Consider the following 20490-nt stretch of genomic DNA (forward strand, 5'->3'; position numbering starts at 1 on the left):
ATTATAGGAGTTAAATAACCACAACCTAAGAGTTGACAGTTGACAGATTATGCGGAATGCGGACGGTTGGCTTATTTGCTAGAGCGCTAGGAGAGCCTTCGATTGTCACATTACCAGTGGGAGGAGCTTTGCACGGTGCCTATTTCTGCCGTGAAGAAGTAATGTGTAAGCATTAATGTGTTTCGATCTTTCACAATTTTTTTTTTATTTTGCCTCGCACTCGGTATGTTTAGCATTCAGCCTGTTACTTGTTCAATCAATGTCCGATTGATCTCTGTGGTGATTCATATCACATTCCAAATTCCATTCACTTTTAAACCCTAGTAATAAAAAAGTTATTCTAGTCACTGTTTACAGGGAACCAACTAGTTTTTTTTTTTCATTTTTGTGATAGGCAAAAGTTTTTGTTGTGTTAGTTTGCCAAATATGTTCTGAATATTGTACATTTATGCTTCCATATTTGTATTGTAAATTATTGTAATGTTATGTTTCATTCTGGTAACTGTTCTGAGATACGTCGAGTTCTAATTATCTATTATTTTGCTACGGCTGTCACCATATTGTTTTCGATATATTTTTCTTCTTTCACGTCTGTCAAGTAATGTTTTCTCAAGGCAACCAAAAATCATACGAATAATTAGCTTGCTTTGAGAAGCATTATTTAAATAATAATTTATGCGTTCGCTAGAGATGTATATATTACTAGTAACGACCTAGTGCCTCGCGTATCTCTTGCCCGTGTATGCACGCCTGGTATATGCAATGGTAGTGCAAACTTAGAAAAAACTCTGACTTACAATGTAAACAAACCAATTCGTTCAAAATGGCCATTATGGGCACGTTCTGGCGAACAAACCTCATTTTCAATATAACTATAGGAAATGTATGAAACTGAATAGCATTTCAGCCTCACCATGTACCCAATTCTTCTCGTCAAGACGTTTTACACGATATATTATGGGGGTCTGTACCTGTAGTGGTTGCTGAGGGTGTAATTATGCTGTCCCGACCTCTTCATGCAAAATTTTAATAAAATCTATTCAGTAGTTTTAGCGCTTTGCTCGGACGAACTGACAAAAATTCTTTAAATAACATTTTTGGAGTAAAACAATAATTAATGGCAACAAGTATTCTTTAAACACATTCAATATACAGTTTTTAATTTGTTACAATTTTAATTTTTTTTTCTGTTTGATCACTCGAGGGCTAACCTTAACAGCCGTATATCAGAAAAAGGATAGTGTCAAGCGACACAGTGAAAAGAAGAGTATAAAAGGAAATTGTAAATCATACTTAATAGAGCAATTTGTACAATATTGTTTCATTCAAGTAAAAGCGAGCTTAAGGGTCACCTAATGGTATGTAATCACCGCGACCCATACTATCATGTAGCACCAGAGGAATCACAATAGCTTTGCTGGTTAAAGCGTTAAATATACATACTCCTACATATCTAAATTCGAAAACCGAAAACACATTTTTGTGTCAACGGTCCACCTATTGCACGGCAGACGCTTTTAACTATATATATATATATATATATATATAAGAGATTTCCACGTATATAATCACTCATCACGATATCTCTGGAACCATTAGAGCTAAAGACTTGAAATTTGGTAGGAATATTCTTTTCACCGAGTACAGGTTAGCTAAGAACGGATTTTCCAAAATTCCATCCGCAGATTTTTTATTTTATTATGAACAGAGCAACGTCTGTCGGGTCAGCTAGTCTCATATATAAAATTCTAGTCTCTCGTCACAGAAACGCAATAGAGTTGCAAGATGGCAATCGAATATAATGATCATTGTAGTACAATACATTTTATGTAGGATATAATTGGTATGTCTGAGAATCGATCGTCATCTATTTTTTATACCCCAATAATTTTTATTATTAGAAAATAATTTTTTTTTTTTTTTATTACTGTATATAATACAACAGGCAATACAACGTTGCTGGGTCAGCTAGTAACAAATAAAACTAACAAACAAACTTGGTATAAAGTTATACCTGAGAATAAACCAAGAATATGCAAAATGTTTACAAATAGACATTTTACTTATGATTGGTTTATTTGGACGTATAACATTTCCCGCGTTTATTTGCTTCAATCGTCTTCATCGGAATTCAAAATTATCATCGTTACATTACTATCAGCGATATATTCAACATTTTGCATATTCTTGGTTTATTCTCATGTAAATCTTTATACCAAGTTTATTTGTAAGGCCGTTAAAATTTTAGCTCATATTTTTTAATGATAACCACGTAAATGTTTATAGTTGTAACGTACAACTTATCTGTAACTATCACATCATAAAAAAACAATTGTGAGAAACAGTCACGAATTGAAAACGTTTAAAAGTTTTATGGCAATTGCAAAATTGAATAACAATTTATTTGTTTGTGTATTTCCTTGTATCTGTATCAGAGTAGATAATAAAAGCATGCGAGAGACAAGAACATCCCTAACAGAGATACAGGAAGATAGAAAAGGAAATGGCGACCACGTGCCGGAAGCACGGACGAGTAAAAAATGGACTCTGTGTCACCTTACATAACAGTGAGGCACCATAACAAGCCGGTAAACGTGTAAATACATAGCCCCATGCATACCTACACTTACAACAATACAAGCCGATCGGCCGCCATTATGAGATTTGCCATCGCAATAAAATATTTTAAAAATCGTGCGTTGTGAAAAAGTGTAATACAATAAGTGTAAATACTATAAAAGTATTTGTGGCCATATATGATTATTTAGGAGAGAAAAAATTGTGTAACTGGTATACCCCGTAACCGCACACACACTAGCATAAAGGTGCTTCACTTCCTAATATCACGGCGCGGAGTCCTTCTTTTTTTAGTAGTCCGTGACCGGAAGACGCAGTGTTGGTAGGCCACAAGATAGACCGACGATCAAGATCGCCGGAGTATGTTGGATGAGGGCAGCGCAGGACCGATCGTCATGGAAATCTTTGGGGGAGGCCTTTGTCCAGCAGTAGACGTTTTCCGGCTTATGATGTTGAGAAAAGGAAAGCGAGTCAAATGTTACTGCGACCGAATGAAAAGTCGTAAACAGTATACATAAACAGTATATATATAAACAGGCTTAAATTAATGCACATGCATTATCGGGCTGTCAGTCATGTATTCGCTAGTACATTCTAACTCTATGGTAAGGATAGTCTTCAGTAATAACTAACACAGCGAAAAACAACAAATCACAAAGGACATTGGCCATTTGTTACTTGCAATGGCGGATAGATTATGCAAATTGCAATACATCTATAGAATTAAAATGGCCGCCAATTTTCAGGATAATAAAATGCAAGAAATATTTTTAATTTACTTTGAAAGTACCTGTTACGTTCGGCAGGTGAGCACTTCATCCCTGACAGTTTTATATGAGCAAATACTACAGATAAGTTTAAATCACACAATTATTATAAACAAGAATTGGAAAATGCTTTAATATTAAATAAAATTGTAATAAAATTTATGTTAATACTCACTACTTAAGTACTAACACTGTACTCATATTCTGTTGTAGTTGTACTAAATAATAACAATTTAAAGTCAATATACAAGGGTGTATTACTAATACGAAAACCCTAGGAAACTCCCCAAAAACATTTCCACTGTTGGAAATATTTTAATCTCAAACAGTGACAAGTTCTATGAGTAACGCGAATGACTACTACTCATCCGGAAACATCAATTAATTTTATTATTTACCTCAAATACGATCGCTAAGAGTTTCATTACAATTGGATACATGTTCTAAATTTAGTATTCTAATTTTGTTGAGCTCATTTAACAATCAATGAGTTAATTAACTTTTAATCATTTGATAGACCTATTTTTAACTGCCGTTATTTTTAACGTTTTAAATTTAACACTGCAAAATATGAATCATGCAGTGCACAGTGCCATTTTACAAAGTTTATTATTTATTTATTTTATAGGTTTATTTACAATCACATACAATAATACACACACATATAAAAGTAGAACTAAAAACTAGGAACTGCCTAAAGAGTTCTGAAGAGGCCGAAACAGCTGGAATTCTGAAGGTGCAAGGTCAGAGCTATATGGCTATTTGGATGCATTAACTTCCAGCCAAACTCTAAATTTTTGCTAAGTGTCTAAAAATATTTGTAGTCTAGCGTTAGCGTGAAAGTCCACTACCGTTCTATTCATCAATTCCGGCCTGGCAGTTGGCAGTAGAGATCCGATCTGATGTTCCGCCCGGCTGCAAAATCTCCTAATGTACTTCAAACCTACCATATTCTTGCGAGTTAACCCGGGTTTCGCCATAGATTGTGAAGCCCGACCGACTTTTTTCAATCTCTACAAAGAGGGCTCGCTTTCATTGCGTATCAATAAACAATCGCAAGTACATATTTCATTACGGGTTTCTTTGAGTGAGCTCGTGTAGAAAGCAAATATTGAGCTTATTTGTGTAGGAACCACGGACTAGTAAAAAAAGTAGGACTCCGCGCCGTTCATGGGAAATTCTGTGCGTTTCTATAACAAACTCCCATCAAAAGTGACAGAGCTATCAATTCGTCATTTCAAATCTTATATTAAAAAACAATTAATTAAGGAAGCCTATTATAGAATAGATGATTTTATAAATGCCAAGATAGCTTGGCCAGATGTCGCTCCATCTCGCAATGACAGCTTGACAATACCTTAGGTTCTTGTAAACCGGTGTAGAGTTATGACTAGTTTTTGTATAATATAGTGCAATAGTATAATTATGGATACAACTTTGTATTTTTGTATATTAGAATAATTTATTTTGTGACGATTCAATGTGATCCTCGAGATTTTATTGAATAAAGATATTCTGATTCTGATATTAGCAAGTGAAGCACCTTTATGCTAGTGTGTGTGCGGTTACGGGGTATACCAGATACACAATTTTTTCTCCCTTAAATAATCATATTATATGTACAAATACTTTTATACTATTGTTTTTACACTTTTTCACAACGCACGACGGCTTTTAAAATATTTTATTGAGACGCAAACTGATCTGGCGGCCGATCTGCTTGTATTAGCGTAAGTGTATGCGTTTACTTGTCCGTGGTAGGTACCTAGATATTCAATTGTCGGAACCCAGATTGTGTTGTAGTCAATTCCCACTTCTTCAACAATGTCGTAACTACTAATATCAGTATCTTATTTATTTATTTATTAAGAAAACTTACAGCCATTTATTCTGTTGACATCTATTTGTATAACCAAAAGCCATTTACTAGTTTTCACATACATGATTCTAATTAGATTAAAAAATGACTATCGAGTTATGATATTTTATAACCAATTACATTAGTTCTAAGTATAGAATTAGTACTATATAATAACTACATTTTAGTTAGTATTTTCCATGTGGTTCAAGAATACCAAGATACCATCAAGAAGTTCACAATTATAAAATATAGTTAGTAAAAAAGTGTGTGTTTACTAATGTATGCATCCAAGAAGTTATATTTCTCTGGCCTAACAAAGCAAAAATCCTTAAAATTATTTATTCCTCGTGCTATTCTACGTTAGTAGAAAGAACAATATTGTAAAAATCTTGCAACGATGGGTTTGACAATTATTTATTAAATAACGAATACGGCTGTACGGGCTTGAGCCCTTTGCCTATCCTTATAAAGAAGAAACCAAAAAAAATAACGAATGACGCAAACGTCAGAAAATTTTATGAACCAACATCAACCTGTTACTTTTGTGTTGCAGTGATGCGCGCGCATCTTAAATTTTCACTCTCTTTCATATAATTAAAGCTTACATTGATTTTATTGATACAATACTTTAATACATAGAGGAGAAAGTATGATTTATATAATATATTTATAACCGATCTTGCTCCCCTTTATCAAGAATGGCGTCCAATTTATCCTTTACACTGTGACAAGAGCGATGTGCATTTCTGACATCAAAATTCCCGGATTGAAAATGCTTTGTGCCACTCTTACTGACACTTGATCAGGTCCATAAACGTCATACTTTTCTCAACTGCGGTTGCATTTTTTCCTTTTTATTTTTATTAGATTCAGTCATGATAGGAACATGAATAAATTTATTGCTCTATTTGAAATATAACCTTCTTAATGTATTAAAACCAGCCAGATACAATTAGTACAACCAAAGAGACTTTATTACAGTTTATACATACATACTATTTGCGAAAAGACTCTTTCCCCGACCTATTAATAGAGTTTTAATGATTATCAATATTTTGTGTTACTAGATTACTTGTTTTGAGTTTGTAGGCTGTACCTACTCATTTAACGATTTAATTAACCTTGACCTCTATATATAGATTGTGACATTAATGATCTTTAATAATTATGACCGATTAAAATAGCAAGTTGACGTTTTTTTCTTGAAGCAAGTTGGTCGCGGAAGACCTCGTAGGACATTCATCCACCAAATTGGGGACATTTGACAAAAGGAAATCTCCGAAGCACCCGGCGAGCATGTATGAAAAGATTAATTAATGTAGTGAAAGCGCGTGAGGTTTATAAGGATAGAAGCAAGTGGCGTTCTGTTGTCTCTGACTACCCCGAAGAAAAAACGCGTGAGTGTATGTATGTAATTTGGTCTAAAATTTATGTGATTTTTCCACAATGACAAAGTTTAGTTCAAGAACTGGACAAAGGAATCCCCCAAAGATGTCCTCATCCAACGTATTCCGGCGATCTTGACCAGATCGTCGATCCATCTTGGGGCCTACAAACACTACGTCTTCGGAGGTACGTGGTCGTTATTCGAGGATTTTTCTGTCCCACCGGCCATCTGTCCGTCGAACTATGTCTTTTTGAAAACACAATAAAAAAGTATTTTTTAAATCTTAAATTATATAATTTTCAGGGACGCGGATTAAACGCTGGAGTTCCACAAGGTTGTGTGCTATCCCCTACACTGTTTCTTCTGTATATCAATAAAATGTTGGGTGTCTCCAACATTCATTGTTACGCGGAACGCAGTACTGGAAATGTACGCGTGTAGTGCGTATATACCTTGGTATGCAGGTCTCTCTTGGGAAGTCTTCGCTCAGTGCCGGAATAAATAGTCTGAAAATCTTATAAAGAATCCTCCCTTGAGAAGATCGCCGAATGTGGTAAAATGGGGTCACGATGTTGGAAACCAGGGAACTAGGTTCAAGAGTGTTGGCAAATGGAATTGTGCAAAGGAAGAACTTTGAACTGGAGTGAAAGATAGAACTCATAGGTAAGCATGGGACTCAATTTTAGCCGCTGTTCTGAAGGTTGTAGGACCCTAAGTATTATCGATTCGGGAATACCTCCTGCAGACGGTAAATGATTCCACAGAGTGCCTGTATAGGACAAGAAATGTCTCGCAAGACGCACGGTTATATAATGTCAGACATCAACATGATGCAAGTGGAATTTTTAAGGATTTTAGGGTTCCGTAGCCAAATGGAAAAAAAAGGAACCTTTTTAGATTCGTCATGTGTGTCTGTCTGTCTGTCCGTATGTCGCAGCCACTTTTTTTTTCCGAAAGTTTAAGAATTATACAGTTGAAACTTGGTAAGTAGATGAATTCTGTGAACCGCTTTAACATTTTCACACAAAAATAAAAAATAAAATGTTGGGGGAACCCCATACTTACTCAAAAACTTTTTTTCATCAAACCCAATACGTGAATTTACGAATTCGTCAAAATGGATAGGTCATCAAAAATGCTGTTGAGGTTTCTAATATAATTTTTTTCTAAACTGAATAGTTTGCGCGAGAGACACTTCCAAAGTGGTAATATGCGTGTCCTCCCCTGTAACTTCTAAAATACAAGAATGATAAAACTAAAAAAAAAATGATTTACATTACCATGCAAACTTCCACTGAAAATTGGTTTGAACGAGATCTAGTAAGTAGTTTTTTTTAATACGTTATAAATCGTAAACCACTATTTACCTTTCATTCAATCAACTCAAATATTATTATTATTATTAAATAACTTTTTAATGGCCCTTAATGAGCGGGTACAACTCGCGCTTGGCCGCTTTTTAAAATTTTAAGTTTTACAAAAATTTCGTTTTTTGAAACAAATGCATGAATTTTACGAAGAAAGCTTGCCAAAAGACGTCAGGGAAAACATTAATTTGAAATCACAGACGTTAATTTTAAAAATATTTTTTGCACCTCGGCTACATAAATACATTGTGTATTATTTGATTTATTGAAAAAAAAAAACATTTTAAATATAGATAACACCACGATTATCACTTCAAGACGTGTTTATAGGTGAAGCCTGAAGACACCAGTGGGAGGCTCCTTTGCACAGGACGCCGACTAGATTATGGATACCACAATGGCGCCTATTTCTGCCGTGAAGCAGTAATGTGAAAGCATTACTGTGTTTCGGTCTGAAGGGCGCCGTAGCTAATGAAATTACCGGGCAAATGAGACTTGACGTCTTATTAAGCTAACGAGCGCAGTTGTAGTGCTGCTCAGAATTTTTGTGTTTTTCAACAATCCTGAAGCAGAGCACAGTGTATTGAATACCATCAACTGAACGTCCTGCTCGTCTCGTCTCTTAATTTCATAAAAAAAAGCTAAAAATTGCACTCCCCATTCATTGGCTTAACTATGCACTAGCAATCATTGAATATTTTTTTGTTATTAATTAATTGATGAATAAATAAGAAAAGGCCAGGCCTATTCTAATAAATACATCATTTTGGTCCCTTTTTTTCATGTCCAAGCTTTTAACTTTATCACACAAACAAAAATACAATAGATAGTCGTTAGGCAACTTTCTTTTCGAAGAATATTCATATTAATAATTAGCCTGGTAAAATGTCAATACAAGAATCCTAAGAAATATCTTATTTAATCACTTCTTGAAAAACTACCAAACATACAGGTTGGCCGTACGCCAATATTCATACACACCTCAAAATATATGTATGATTAATACTTCTTCATCACGATATTGCGTTATTATAGCCAGATGTGTGTGGAATCACAAGTATTTTTGACAACCCAAAAGTTTCGGAGCAGTCGGCGTAAAGACCGTTCGAGTTTAGTAAGACCATTCAAGTTCAGTAAGACCATTTGAGTCTCGAAAGTGGATTCAGCGCTGCGATTATCAAATTCGTATTCTCAAATGTCAACTATATTCGTGGCGCCACACTTCAATGTCATGCTGTGTGTGTAAAAATAATTAATAAATTACCAAAAGTATTGTAAATAACAGAGGGGACAGTGTTAGATGTATTAGTAGATTTAAATTAATAACGCTATTGAAAAAATATTGTTTTTACTCAATAAACGAATATTATCAAACGAAGTGGTAACTGGCACCAAATTTTTTGTGATGTTTTTACTAGGTACAATATCTCTTAACATTTTATTAATTATTGTATATTGGATCTTTTAGGTATAGCTTTACGTTGGTCAAATTAAATGTAGCTGTCATTATTAATTTTGTTAGGTTATAATATTACAAAACGAAACCACTGAAATATATGCATGTCTGTCAAGACTAATAATGTGCCTACTCTTAAATTTGTATCAACTTTACTTGTGAATGTTTCTGGCAAATAAAGAACTTTGAATGAGGACAAAATGAATGAAATGCTCTGTGTGATCAAACAATCATACATTTGACTAGAGAATTCAGCAGTATCAGTAGTACTAAAATTAAAATTATCATATTTTGTTAAATAATAATAATGATTTTAAAAAATATATTTAATAATAGTAGACACTCCATGGATCACCAGGGGGCTGCTGAAAATCAGCGCTATGTTGGTATTAAACCAATGCAGCATGATGCTGAGTCAGTTCCTTTTTAAAACAATGACTGGTATACTGTACTTTTATATTAAGAACATCACTATAATATTATAGTAACTACTTACACATGATATGTGATCCCAGTGTCTTTCTTATTTCTTGTGGTATTATTTTTACATAGTCTTACTACGCAACCCGACATTTTAGTTTCAAATATTAGCATTGTTCAACAGAACATGTGGCACGTCAACGTCACACGTTGTTCAAGACTGGCTCGAGTAGGCCCACTTGGGCTAAGTATTAGTTGACGCACTTTGCGAATACGCCTGCGGTATCTAGTTGGAGCGCAACGGAGACCAATCCTTAATCTAAGGCCGTTATTTATTTATCTTATCATTACAAGAACTGGGAAAATGAAAAATATTTATTGTAACGGTTGAACTTCTACAAATTTCGTAATTACAAAAAAGATGAAATTTTGTTTAGTCCAAGGGAAGCACCATTGGGAGACTCCTTGGCACAGGACGCCGTCTAGATTATGGGTAACACAACGGCGCCTATTTCTGCTGTGAAGCATTAATGTGTAAACATTATTGTATTTCGGTCTGAAGGGCGCCGTAGCTATTGAAATTACTGGGCAAATGAGACTTACATCTTATGTCGCAAGGTGACGAGCGCAGTTGTAGTGCCGCTCAGGATTTTTGGGTTTTTCAAACATCTTGAACGGCACTCCATTGTATGCTCGTCTGGTCCCTTATTTTCATAAAAAAAAACAGCTAGTAATTTAATAAAATATTGTTATTACAATATGCTCCCTTACATTATTCGAAACATTAAATTGTATAATTTGATAAGAACCTGAAAAATTTAAATATAAAATACCACAATCAGCCACGTTATTACTTATTAAGTAATAAATTAATGAATGTGATAATAAAGGCATAAAAGGCATTTATTTTCTCAAAATTGATTCCTTTAGAATTCTTTTTGATGTCATTTCTAATATACTAGATACTACTACCGCTTCGGAAACAAATGTCGCTCTGAAGAAACTCTCCCAGCATACTTTGTTTTTGCGCTCATTTTAATCAAATATACAATATTGTACTGTCATTGATATTGCTATAAAAAATTCATAATCTAATTCCAGGCTGTCCGATCACTTAGATATTCAGCTGTGGAGTAATAGGATTTACGACAGAGCCATTCTTTAATAAAACATTTGAATTTATCTATAGATAATGCCTGAACAGTGGCTGGGACTTTAGTATAAAATAGTTACCCTTAAAGCTTTTATGTATCTTATGAAGCCTACTAGAATTCGTTACAAGCAATCCCTTATTTCTAGTGTCATAATAATGAAAATCACTATTAAAGCAAAAAGGTTATATGTTACTGAAAGGTCGCATTAAAACCTCCTTTGTTATAATACAATGTTTACTTACGTTATTGATTTGACATTTAAAGACCAATTACGTATAAATTCTCAGATCTGACCAATCAGAATCCTTGCTTATATATTTACATAGTTGTTGAATTGGGTCAGTATTGTCCTTTAATATTTATGTGTACAAGCAAAATATTACCTTAGTTATCTCTACAGCCAAACAAACATATTCACTTGCACAGCACTCACAGATATCAATTTAATGTTATTACTATTTGCGTTGGTCACTGTTTTCTATATGCGTGCGCCGCCCGCCTAACCGAACTGAAAACCCACGCTTTCCCGCGGCCAGAACGCAGCGGCTTTCGCGTGAACTCGACTCAGAATTCTGTGAGCTAATGTTGTCTGGGCAAGTAACGCATGCGCGCTTCACAAATAACAAACCAGGTACCAGCTTCGTAAGCAAAGGTTATTGACAAATACCCTTCAGTCTTCAGCGAATTCGCATGCCGTGGAATTTAAAGCAACAACAATGTTGAAATATTTTCTATAATATTTTGTAGTTAACTACTTATTATAATGAAGTCTTTATGTACTTATTATTTTATATATAAAATTCTCGTGTCCCGATGTTTGCTACCAAACTCCTCCGAAACGGTTGAACCAAATTGTGTGTATATCGGGTAGGTCTGAGAATCTGCCAACATCTATTTTTCATACCCCTAAATGATAGGGGCTACCCACCCCTAAATATATTTTTTGACAATATTTTTTATTATGATTCAGCATTAAAAAATACACCCAACCTCAAATTATATAGATATTAGAAACCTCAATATAATTTTTTCAATATTTTCACCCTTCTACGATAAACACTTATTTTTATATCGCGATTTTAATATAATTTTATTCCATCCACAGATACGCAATAGAGTTCCAAAATGGCAATCGAATATAATGATTATTATAGTACGATAAATTTTATGTACGATATATTTGATAGGTCTGAGAATCGATCGTCACCTATTTTACCCCAAAAATTTTAATTATTGAATTCTTTTTATTACTCTATATGGCAATACAACGTTTGCTGGGTCAGCTAGTAATATATACAAATTTCATTCCCATTTTAATAAATTACATCGTTTTTCACTATTTTGAACAACGCTGGCTGACATCCTTGAATTTTTGATTACGGTATCATTTATTGCGAGTCATAATGAAAAGGTATTTACAGTTAAGAAGAAGAGTGTATATTGTGACGTCATGCAAGGGCACAACAACTCTAATAGGCTTAGGTACTCCTTACAATAAATAAAATATGGATACGAATATTTGATTTAATACTACTTTTAGTACATTAAAATATATTTTAATGCGGTTTTCTTTTATTGCTATAGCGTGGTACATGCATCGTACGTTGCTTTGCTTGCCAATTCAAATTCAAATACTTTTATTCAAAATAGGACTTAAAATCACATATTCGTCAAAAACTACCAGATATTCGAAAGTCAGCTGGCTTTTTTTAAATAAAATTTTGTAACAATATAATATTGTACGATAAAATCTATACTAATATTATAAAGCTGCAGTGTTTGTTTGTTTGTTTGTTTGTTTGAACGCGCTAATCTCTGGTACTACTGGTCCGATTTGAATGATTCTTTCAGTGTTGGGTAGTCCATTTATCGAGGAAGGCTATATATAGGCTATGTTTTATTTTCAAAATTAGGGATCCGTAATAAAATTGCTATTTTGTAACACAAGGTGTAAAATCGAAAACCTATTTTTAAACCAAAAACTATTGACAATAGAACAAAATGATGTACAGGCTATAATATAGGCAATATTTTACTACTTATAAAACTATCGCGTGAATTATACTTTATATGGCAAAACAACGTTTGCCGGGTCAGCTAGTTTATTATAAAATAGCCCGCGGGCAGTCGCTCCTTTCCCAATCTGTGGTATCATTAGGAAAGTGATTTATCAATCCTAAGAAATCTTAGTATCATGCAATTGAAAAAAAGGGATGTTATTTAGTTATGCGTTTGATAAGTTTAGCAATGTATCTTAAATACGAGTAAGAGATGTACTTACAGTTGTACATTGTAAGATCATTTGTCACTATTGTTAACTATTACATATTTTTTGCTATTGTTCTAATTGTTAATATGTACCTAATGTATACTTTTATCAGGATGTTAATTCTTATTTAATTTTATGATTATGTTATTTAAAAGGCACGCACGTTTATTTTTTCATCTTGAATTGAATGAAATCAAATCAAAAATTTTCTTGATTTCAGTAATATTTTTTCTAACTTCATTAAATTCATATATGTGAGTGGTAAGAGAGGGGTTAGGATTTGTATCCTGCAGCATTTCCCCACAATAATAAACCGTATGACAAAATGCTATGGAAGTATCACATCAGTCAACTGTCTGATCTTTTTAACGGCAAAAGCTACAGAACTCAATCTTTTTGATAAGTTACTGATATGTGGGCCCCACTGTAAGTTACTTACTACGAGTATATACATTCTACGGTAATGATATTAGAAACCTCAATATAATTTTTGAATATCCATATCAATTTCCATAGGACCCTACACGTATGGGTTTAATAAAAAAAAAATTGAGTTTCAGTTCTACGTATGGGAAACCCCCAAATTTTTTTTTTATATTTTTGTGTAAAAATGTTAATGCGGTTCACAGAATACATCGACTTAAAAAAGTTTCAACAGTATAGTTCTTATAGTTTTGGAAAAAATGGCTGTAACATGCACGTACAGACAGAGATTACGAATCTATAAGGGTTCCGTTTTATACCATTTGGCTATGGAACCCTAAAAAGAGAAACGATCAAAGGTTCTAGCCCTGTAGCATCCTATCTGTACATCGGAGCCTACAAACTGTTAACAACTCTTTATGTACGGAAACATGAATTTTAAAGAATTTTTGCAAAACCATAAATCTTCAGCTTAAGTAAAAAGGTACTAAAATCCGCGTTATCAAAGGGCTTCGAAAGGTCACAGCTATGGCATCATGAGTCAAACACATTTATAATAAGTGCCCACCAGGGGAAAGTCAGCATCCTTGTCTGACTTGGCTTTCCTTCCCTCACTTCACCTCGGAATACGTTGTATCCGTCAAAATTTTACACTCTTGCCCGCAAAGAAGTTTCATTTCAAAAACTCATTCTTAATATATATAAATCTCGTGTCACAATGTTTATCCTCAATGGACTCCTAAACTAATGATCGGATTGTAATGGGGATTTCTTTATGGAGTGCAGTTTGATCCAACTTGAGAGATAGAATAGTTTTTATTTCAATTTGGGACCCATAATTATTTTTATTTTCAATATTTCTTTTGTATGGACATATTTTCTATGAGAGAATTTATTGACGCACGGTTTGACAGTTCTGCTGTGAAACAATTTCATTGTAGGTTCATACATAATATAGAATGTCATTGACAGGGAGCATATTTTACAAAATAATTATTCGTGTTATGAAAGATTACTGACAAATTCATAAAAAACATTATTTTATTTTTTATGCACAGAACAACGTCTGTCGAGTCAGCTAGTAAGCACTATAAAAGTTTATCATATTTATCTTGAGTTATAACTATTATTATCTGCAACGACCAATTGACTTTATCAATACATGTAAGTGCTGTGTTTAACTCTAATTTAATTAAGTGTTAATTAGATAATAATCATATGTTTATAGCAGGGCGCTGCGTTAAGCCCGTGTTTTTCAATGGTACGGAAATCATGACTGTGAGGCTGAGATTTATAGATTGTACTTAAACTTTACTTAAGTAAAACTTAGCTGAGTGTGATGAAAAGCGAACTTGACTTAAAATTAGGCTGCATTAGCTAAAGTTCAGCATAATATCAGCTGTTAAATTACTATAAAAACTAAATCAAAGATTATGCTAAGCTTACACTAAGCTAAATTTTACGTAAGTAAAGACTGAGCAAAGTCGTAGTACACTCTACAGATTAGCCTTAGAGCCCCCGCGCAAAAAGTAGCCTCAATTACTGGCTGCGGAAGCCATCAAGAGGAAACATAAGAGGCCATTTTTCCATACAAACAGTCTCAACTCTTTTCTCCTTGGTTTCTAAGCCTAGAAAAAAAATCAAATAAGATCAATGTTCTCATGATCTACGTCTCTCTGTTTTCTTTTTGCGTTTTGTAAGTGATAAGAGTACTTCAAAAAGCACTTCAATCAGCTTTATCTAGTCTATCCCAGTGCTCTGTGAACGGCTGGATCACTTGGCATTGCGTAGAGACATAACTTCATTGTGTGTCCTCTACCGCATTTATCAAGGGGATAGTTCCGAAGAGCTGAAAAAAGTAATGTGTTAGCATTACTGTGTTTCGTTCTGAAGGGCGCTGTTAGACTAGGGTCGATAATTTTAAAAACCAAAAAAAATAATAGAAAATAAATAAAATACAAAACTACAGGTGCTATGGAAGTCAAATGGCAAAGTTGTAGGAAATTAAAAAGATCTACAACTATTGTTTTCTCATTTTTTTCACATAACCTTAAAATTTATGTGAAAAATTAAAAAAACAAAGTTGTTTAAACGAGCAATTTAAAAAAATGTGTTTATATCCGTGTTTTAATGAGAAACAGCTACAATAACATTAGAATACAAAGTTACTTTCGCCACTATATATAAGACTATAATAGCTCAGATTGGACATTAGGTAATCCGGAAAGCAGAAGACCCGGTCCCGGTTCGAATCCAGATGTCCTATGAGTTTTTTTTCTTAATGTTTTGTACATTAAAAATCCGAGAGGGGCTCGGTCGTCCAGATATTAATCAATAAAGAAACACCATTAGTTAATCATTGGTAAAAATTAAATATTTTTTTGTGATGAACAATTGAGTCCATCTTTTTATTAAACGTAGTTTACATATACAATAGACCTATATAGGCATACCTCGGAATGCAACGACCTATCTGGGTCCGTCTAGACTCCAGACTTTGAGAAGTCTAGACATTTCAGATAAATACAATCTAATAGATTTGCGCCCGATGAATCTCAAGGGGAGTTTTTCCGTGTTATACACTGCCATATACATGTATCCGTAAAGCATTATGAAAGAAATGAATGTAGTATTATTTCATCGGTGGCCATTTTGGATTTTTTGAAATGATAGCTTCTTATGGAAGAGTAAACCGCTACGTATAGTAACGCGTTACAGCGTCAGTCCACATGAGTAAATAAACGGTACACAGGCTAAGCTTCTTAAGAGCGGGCAAAATTGTTTCCTATTTTGGTAGGGTTACCACAAAAAGTTAAGTGGAACATTTTTTATTAACTTTTTATTGGCTTTGATCAGCGATATTAAATAACCCTAGATACAAGATTTCATGCCAACGTAACGGCTGGTTAAAAGTGTCCGCATTAACATTATAAACATCTGTTAACATAAATTATAAAGCAAAATCAAAATTAAGAAAATAAATAGGTCTTGTTTCAGCCTTTGGCGACGGGGACGGTGTCAATGCAATAATATCGGACGTATGAGACTTTGATTAGATTTAAAATTATATTTAAAAAGAATATTTATATTTTTGTAAAAATTTTTTAGTATCCCACGTGAAAAGGGGTGCACTTACGGCCGTTTTCAATAACGTATCTCTAGTTACGGATACATTGCTATCACCGTTTAATGACAAGATCTTATCTATCCATAGTTATGTACAATATAATTATAGTCCAATGCTTTATGTGGATAGGTTATTGAAATGTAAGTAAGCGTAAAAGGATAGATTTGTCTACCTCTAGTAAGTTAAACTAAGGATAGATACGTTATTGAAAACGGCCTTTAGGAGTAGATATATAGTGGTTTTTATGGTAATAATCATATTTATTTATTTAAGGCATTAAACTAAACTACACTCATTAAAATTACTAATCTTATGGTTTTAATGGTGAATACGCGGATGTCTACTATTTATTGGTTATAATGGTTACTCGGACCAGCCCTATAATGGTTATAGATATAGACGAATGGTTTATGGTAACTGACCGGCCTGATCAATAGTTAAACGAGTACTGCCTTACCGAAGGCAACAATATGGTTATAAGTTATTAATTTTATGTACTAATCAATATTTGTAATATAATGCTGTTCGAGGGATTTACTTCGACCACGATGTACACATAGTTTATTCTTTAATTTAGTTCATATATTAACGGCCGCCCACCCGCCATCTATGTAACGAAGTAGTCTATAGTTCATTTTCGTCACAGAATTAATATTTTTGATCAGAGAGAACTTTTTAGGGGTATTCGAAAATAATATATACATTTTTTTTTAAATCGTACTCTTTCTGTCTTTAACTCTGTCTCTATGTATTACAGGAAAAAGTCTATTCATATCTCCAAATGCTATATTTACTTCACAAAACTTCTCTAAAAACACCTTGTTTACGTGTTTTCTCCTTACCGCTCTCCTTAAGGATTCATGAAACTGTGGACATATATCGTGTAGAAAGGAAAAGAGACGCCCTACCCATTATAATGCAGTGCCGCTCAGGATTCTTGAAAAACCCAAAAATTCTGAGCGGCTCTACAATAATTGCGCTCGTCACCGTGAGACATAAGTCTCATGTAGTTATGCCCAGTAATTTCACTAGCTACGGTCCCCTTCAGACTGAAAATAAGTAATGCTTGCAGATTACTGCACCACAACAGAAACACGCGCCGTTGTGGTACCCATAATCTAGCCGGCATCCGGTGCAAATGAGCCTCCTACTGGTACTTCTGCGTAGGTAAGCCCAGTTCAGTCGGCAAGATTAATATTGACGTTTAATTCAAGCGAATTAGAATCAGAAGTGAACACAAATTACGTATAGCTGCTTTAACGAGTGCTCGGAGATTGCCGGCAGTCATTGATCGCCTACACTTGCCACACTCGCTGCGCACAACGAGCGGGCTGCAATCAGGCACGTTAAAAGGAAACATTTATAGCTGAGACTTTTATTATAACACAAGAAATAAGGGATTGCTTGTAATTAAGTCTAGTAGGCGTCATAAGATACATAAAAGCTTTAAGGGTAAATGTATACACTTTTACAATAAAGTCCCAGTCGCATATTAGCCACTATTCAGGTATTAACTATAAATAAATTTAAATGTTTTACTAAAAAATGGCTCTGTCGTAAATTCTACTACTCCACAGCTGGTTGGTCGGTTCTAGTTTTCATTTTGTGAGATTTTTCTCTCTTTTATGTAAGAGGAGAAAAATCGAGCGGGTCACCTGATGTTAAGTAATCACCGCCGCCCACATTCTCGTGTAACACCAGAGGAATCACAGGAGCGTTGCAGTCGTTTTAGATAGGTATACGCGCTTTTTTTGAAGGTACCCATGTGGTATCCGGTATGTAATGTAAACGCCGCACAAGGAAGCTCATTCCACAGCTTTGTAGTATGTGGAAGAAAGCTCCTTGAAAACCGCACTGTGGAGGACCGCCACACATCCAGATGATGGCGATGATATCCTAATTTGTGGCGGGTCGTGCGAAGGCGGAATTCAGCGGCAGGAATCAGGTGAAACAGCTCTTCGGAACACTGCCCATGATAAATGTGGTAGAAGACACACAATGAAGCGATGCCTCTACGCAACGCCAAGTGCTCCAGCAGTTCACAGAGTTATACAATATTTTATAATAAAATTAAATGTTTTATTTATATATTAAGTACTTTACGAGATTCCGTGGCCGCCTTCCGGAACCATCATTAGACCAGTTCTTCGACACCAAATCACTGTATCGTTACCGAAAATAAATGTATAAAAGTTGACCACAACGAGTTGAACCAGACATTCCAAGATTGACAATCGATGTGTCAATCGAACGGTTAGCTCAGTTGGTAAGAGCGCTCGGACGAAACCCGAGAGGCGCGGGTTCGAGTGGCGGTCCTCCACAGTGCGGTTTTCAAGGAGTTTTCTTCCACGTACTACAAAGCTGTGGAATGAACCTCCTGGTGCGGTATTTCCGGGACGATACGACTTGGGTACCTTCAAAAAAAGCGCGTACACCTTCCTTAAAGGCCGGTAATGCTCCTGTGATTCCTCTGGTGTTGCAAGAGAATGTGGGCGACGGTGATCACTTAACACCAGGTGACGCGTACGCTCTTTGTCCTCCTTTTCCATAAAAAAAAAGGTTTTGCTCATTTGATATATCTTTGCAGCACTCTGGTGCGGGATGATTTTCAGGATCTGATGATGAAGCTGGACGGTAGTCTTGTGTACCTTGTAATAAAACGATGCAACCCTACCGTTTTAGGGCACGTTTGATACGCCTTACGACGAAAGGTGATCAAAGGACCTCTGCAGTTCGTTAGAAATTAATTACATAAGTAGTACGAAATTAACAGAAATAATATCTTACAATAATGATTATTACTATAAATGCAAAGATCAAAACAAATAAATTAATTAAATAAAGACTTACCCCCTTATTCATAATGGTCCGCTAACTTTAAACAGCCGCTAAGGAGTGTTTTATCTCATTCTGACTTAGGTCAATAGAAGAAGACAGAGTGCGAATTAGCAATGCTTAAGTTAGCAGACTATTATGAATAAGGGGGTTATTCAAAAAGTTGAAAATACACAAATTATTTAGAAAAAATAAATATAATAAAAATAATTCGGTTGTGTGTACGATAATAATAATTTTATGAAATGTTATTTAATTTTATCAGTGGGAGGCTCCTTTGCACAGGAAGCCGGCTAGATTATGGGTACCACAATGGCGCCTATTTCTGCCGTGAAGCAGTAATGTGTTGACATTACTTTGTTTCAGTCTGAAGGGCGCCGTAGCTAGTGAAATTACTGGGCAAATGAGACTTAACATCTTATGTCTCAAGGTGACGAGCGCAATTGCAGTGCCACTCAGAATTTTTGGGTTTTTCAATAATCCTGAGCGGCACTGCATTGTAAAGGGTAGGGCGTATTAATTACTTATTATCAAAAAATAATATTAGTTACCTACTACGTCCTTAATTATTAGATATTTTTCTATACTCGCTGACCATAAAACGATTAAAGCAACGATCGTAGAGCACACAAAGTAAATATAGACATGTTCTCTTTTACTATCTTATCCAGTATTAGCATTGTATTACGATTAGGTATATATGCTTAGGCCGTTGCATCGCCGACACGAGCTAATATCCATGAGCTGGTGTTAGCCAAAATACTTATTAATAATACTCGGTACTCGATACTCCTCAGTGGCTTAGCGTGCCTTGGCGGGGCCCCGTATAAAAATTTGTGTGGGGGCC

The 20490-nt window shown here is 34.7% G+C and overlaps 1 protein-coding gene across 1 annotated transcript in view; it reads right to left on the reverse strand.

Annotated features, from left to right (window-relative positions):
- LOC126972455 (BTB/POZ domain-containing protein 6-B-like) overlaps positions 1–11561 on the reverse strand; it is a 42662-nt gene extending 31101 nt beyond the window's left edge. Inside the window, exon 1 of the mRNA XM_050819234.1 lies at positions 11373–11561. The gene's annotated coding sequence lies outside the window, so the exon portion shown is untranslated. The remainder of the gene's footprint in view (positions 1–11372) is intronic.
- Positions 11562–20490: the final 8929 nt, after the last annotated feature.

Source organism: Leptidea sinapis, chromosome 26 (assembly GCF_905404315.1).
Source record: "Leptidea sinapis chromosome 26, ilLepSina1.1, whole genome shotgun sequence".
Taxonomy (NCBI): domain Eukaryota; kingdom Metazoa; phylum Arthropoda; class Insecta; order Lepidoptera; family Pieridae; genus Leptidea; species Leptidea sinapis.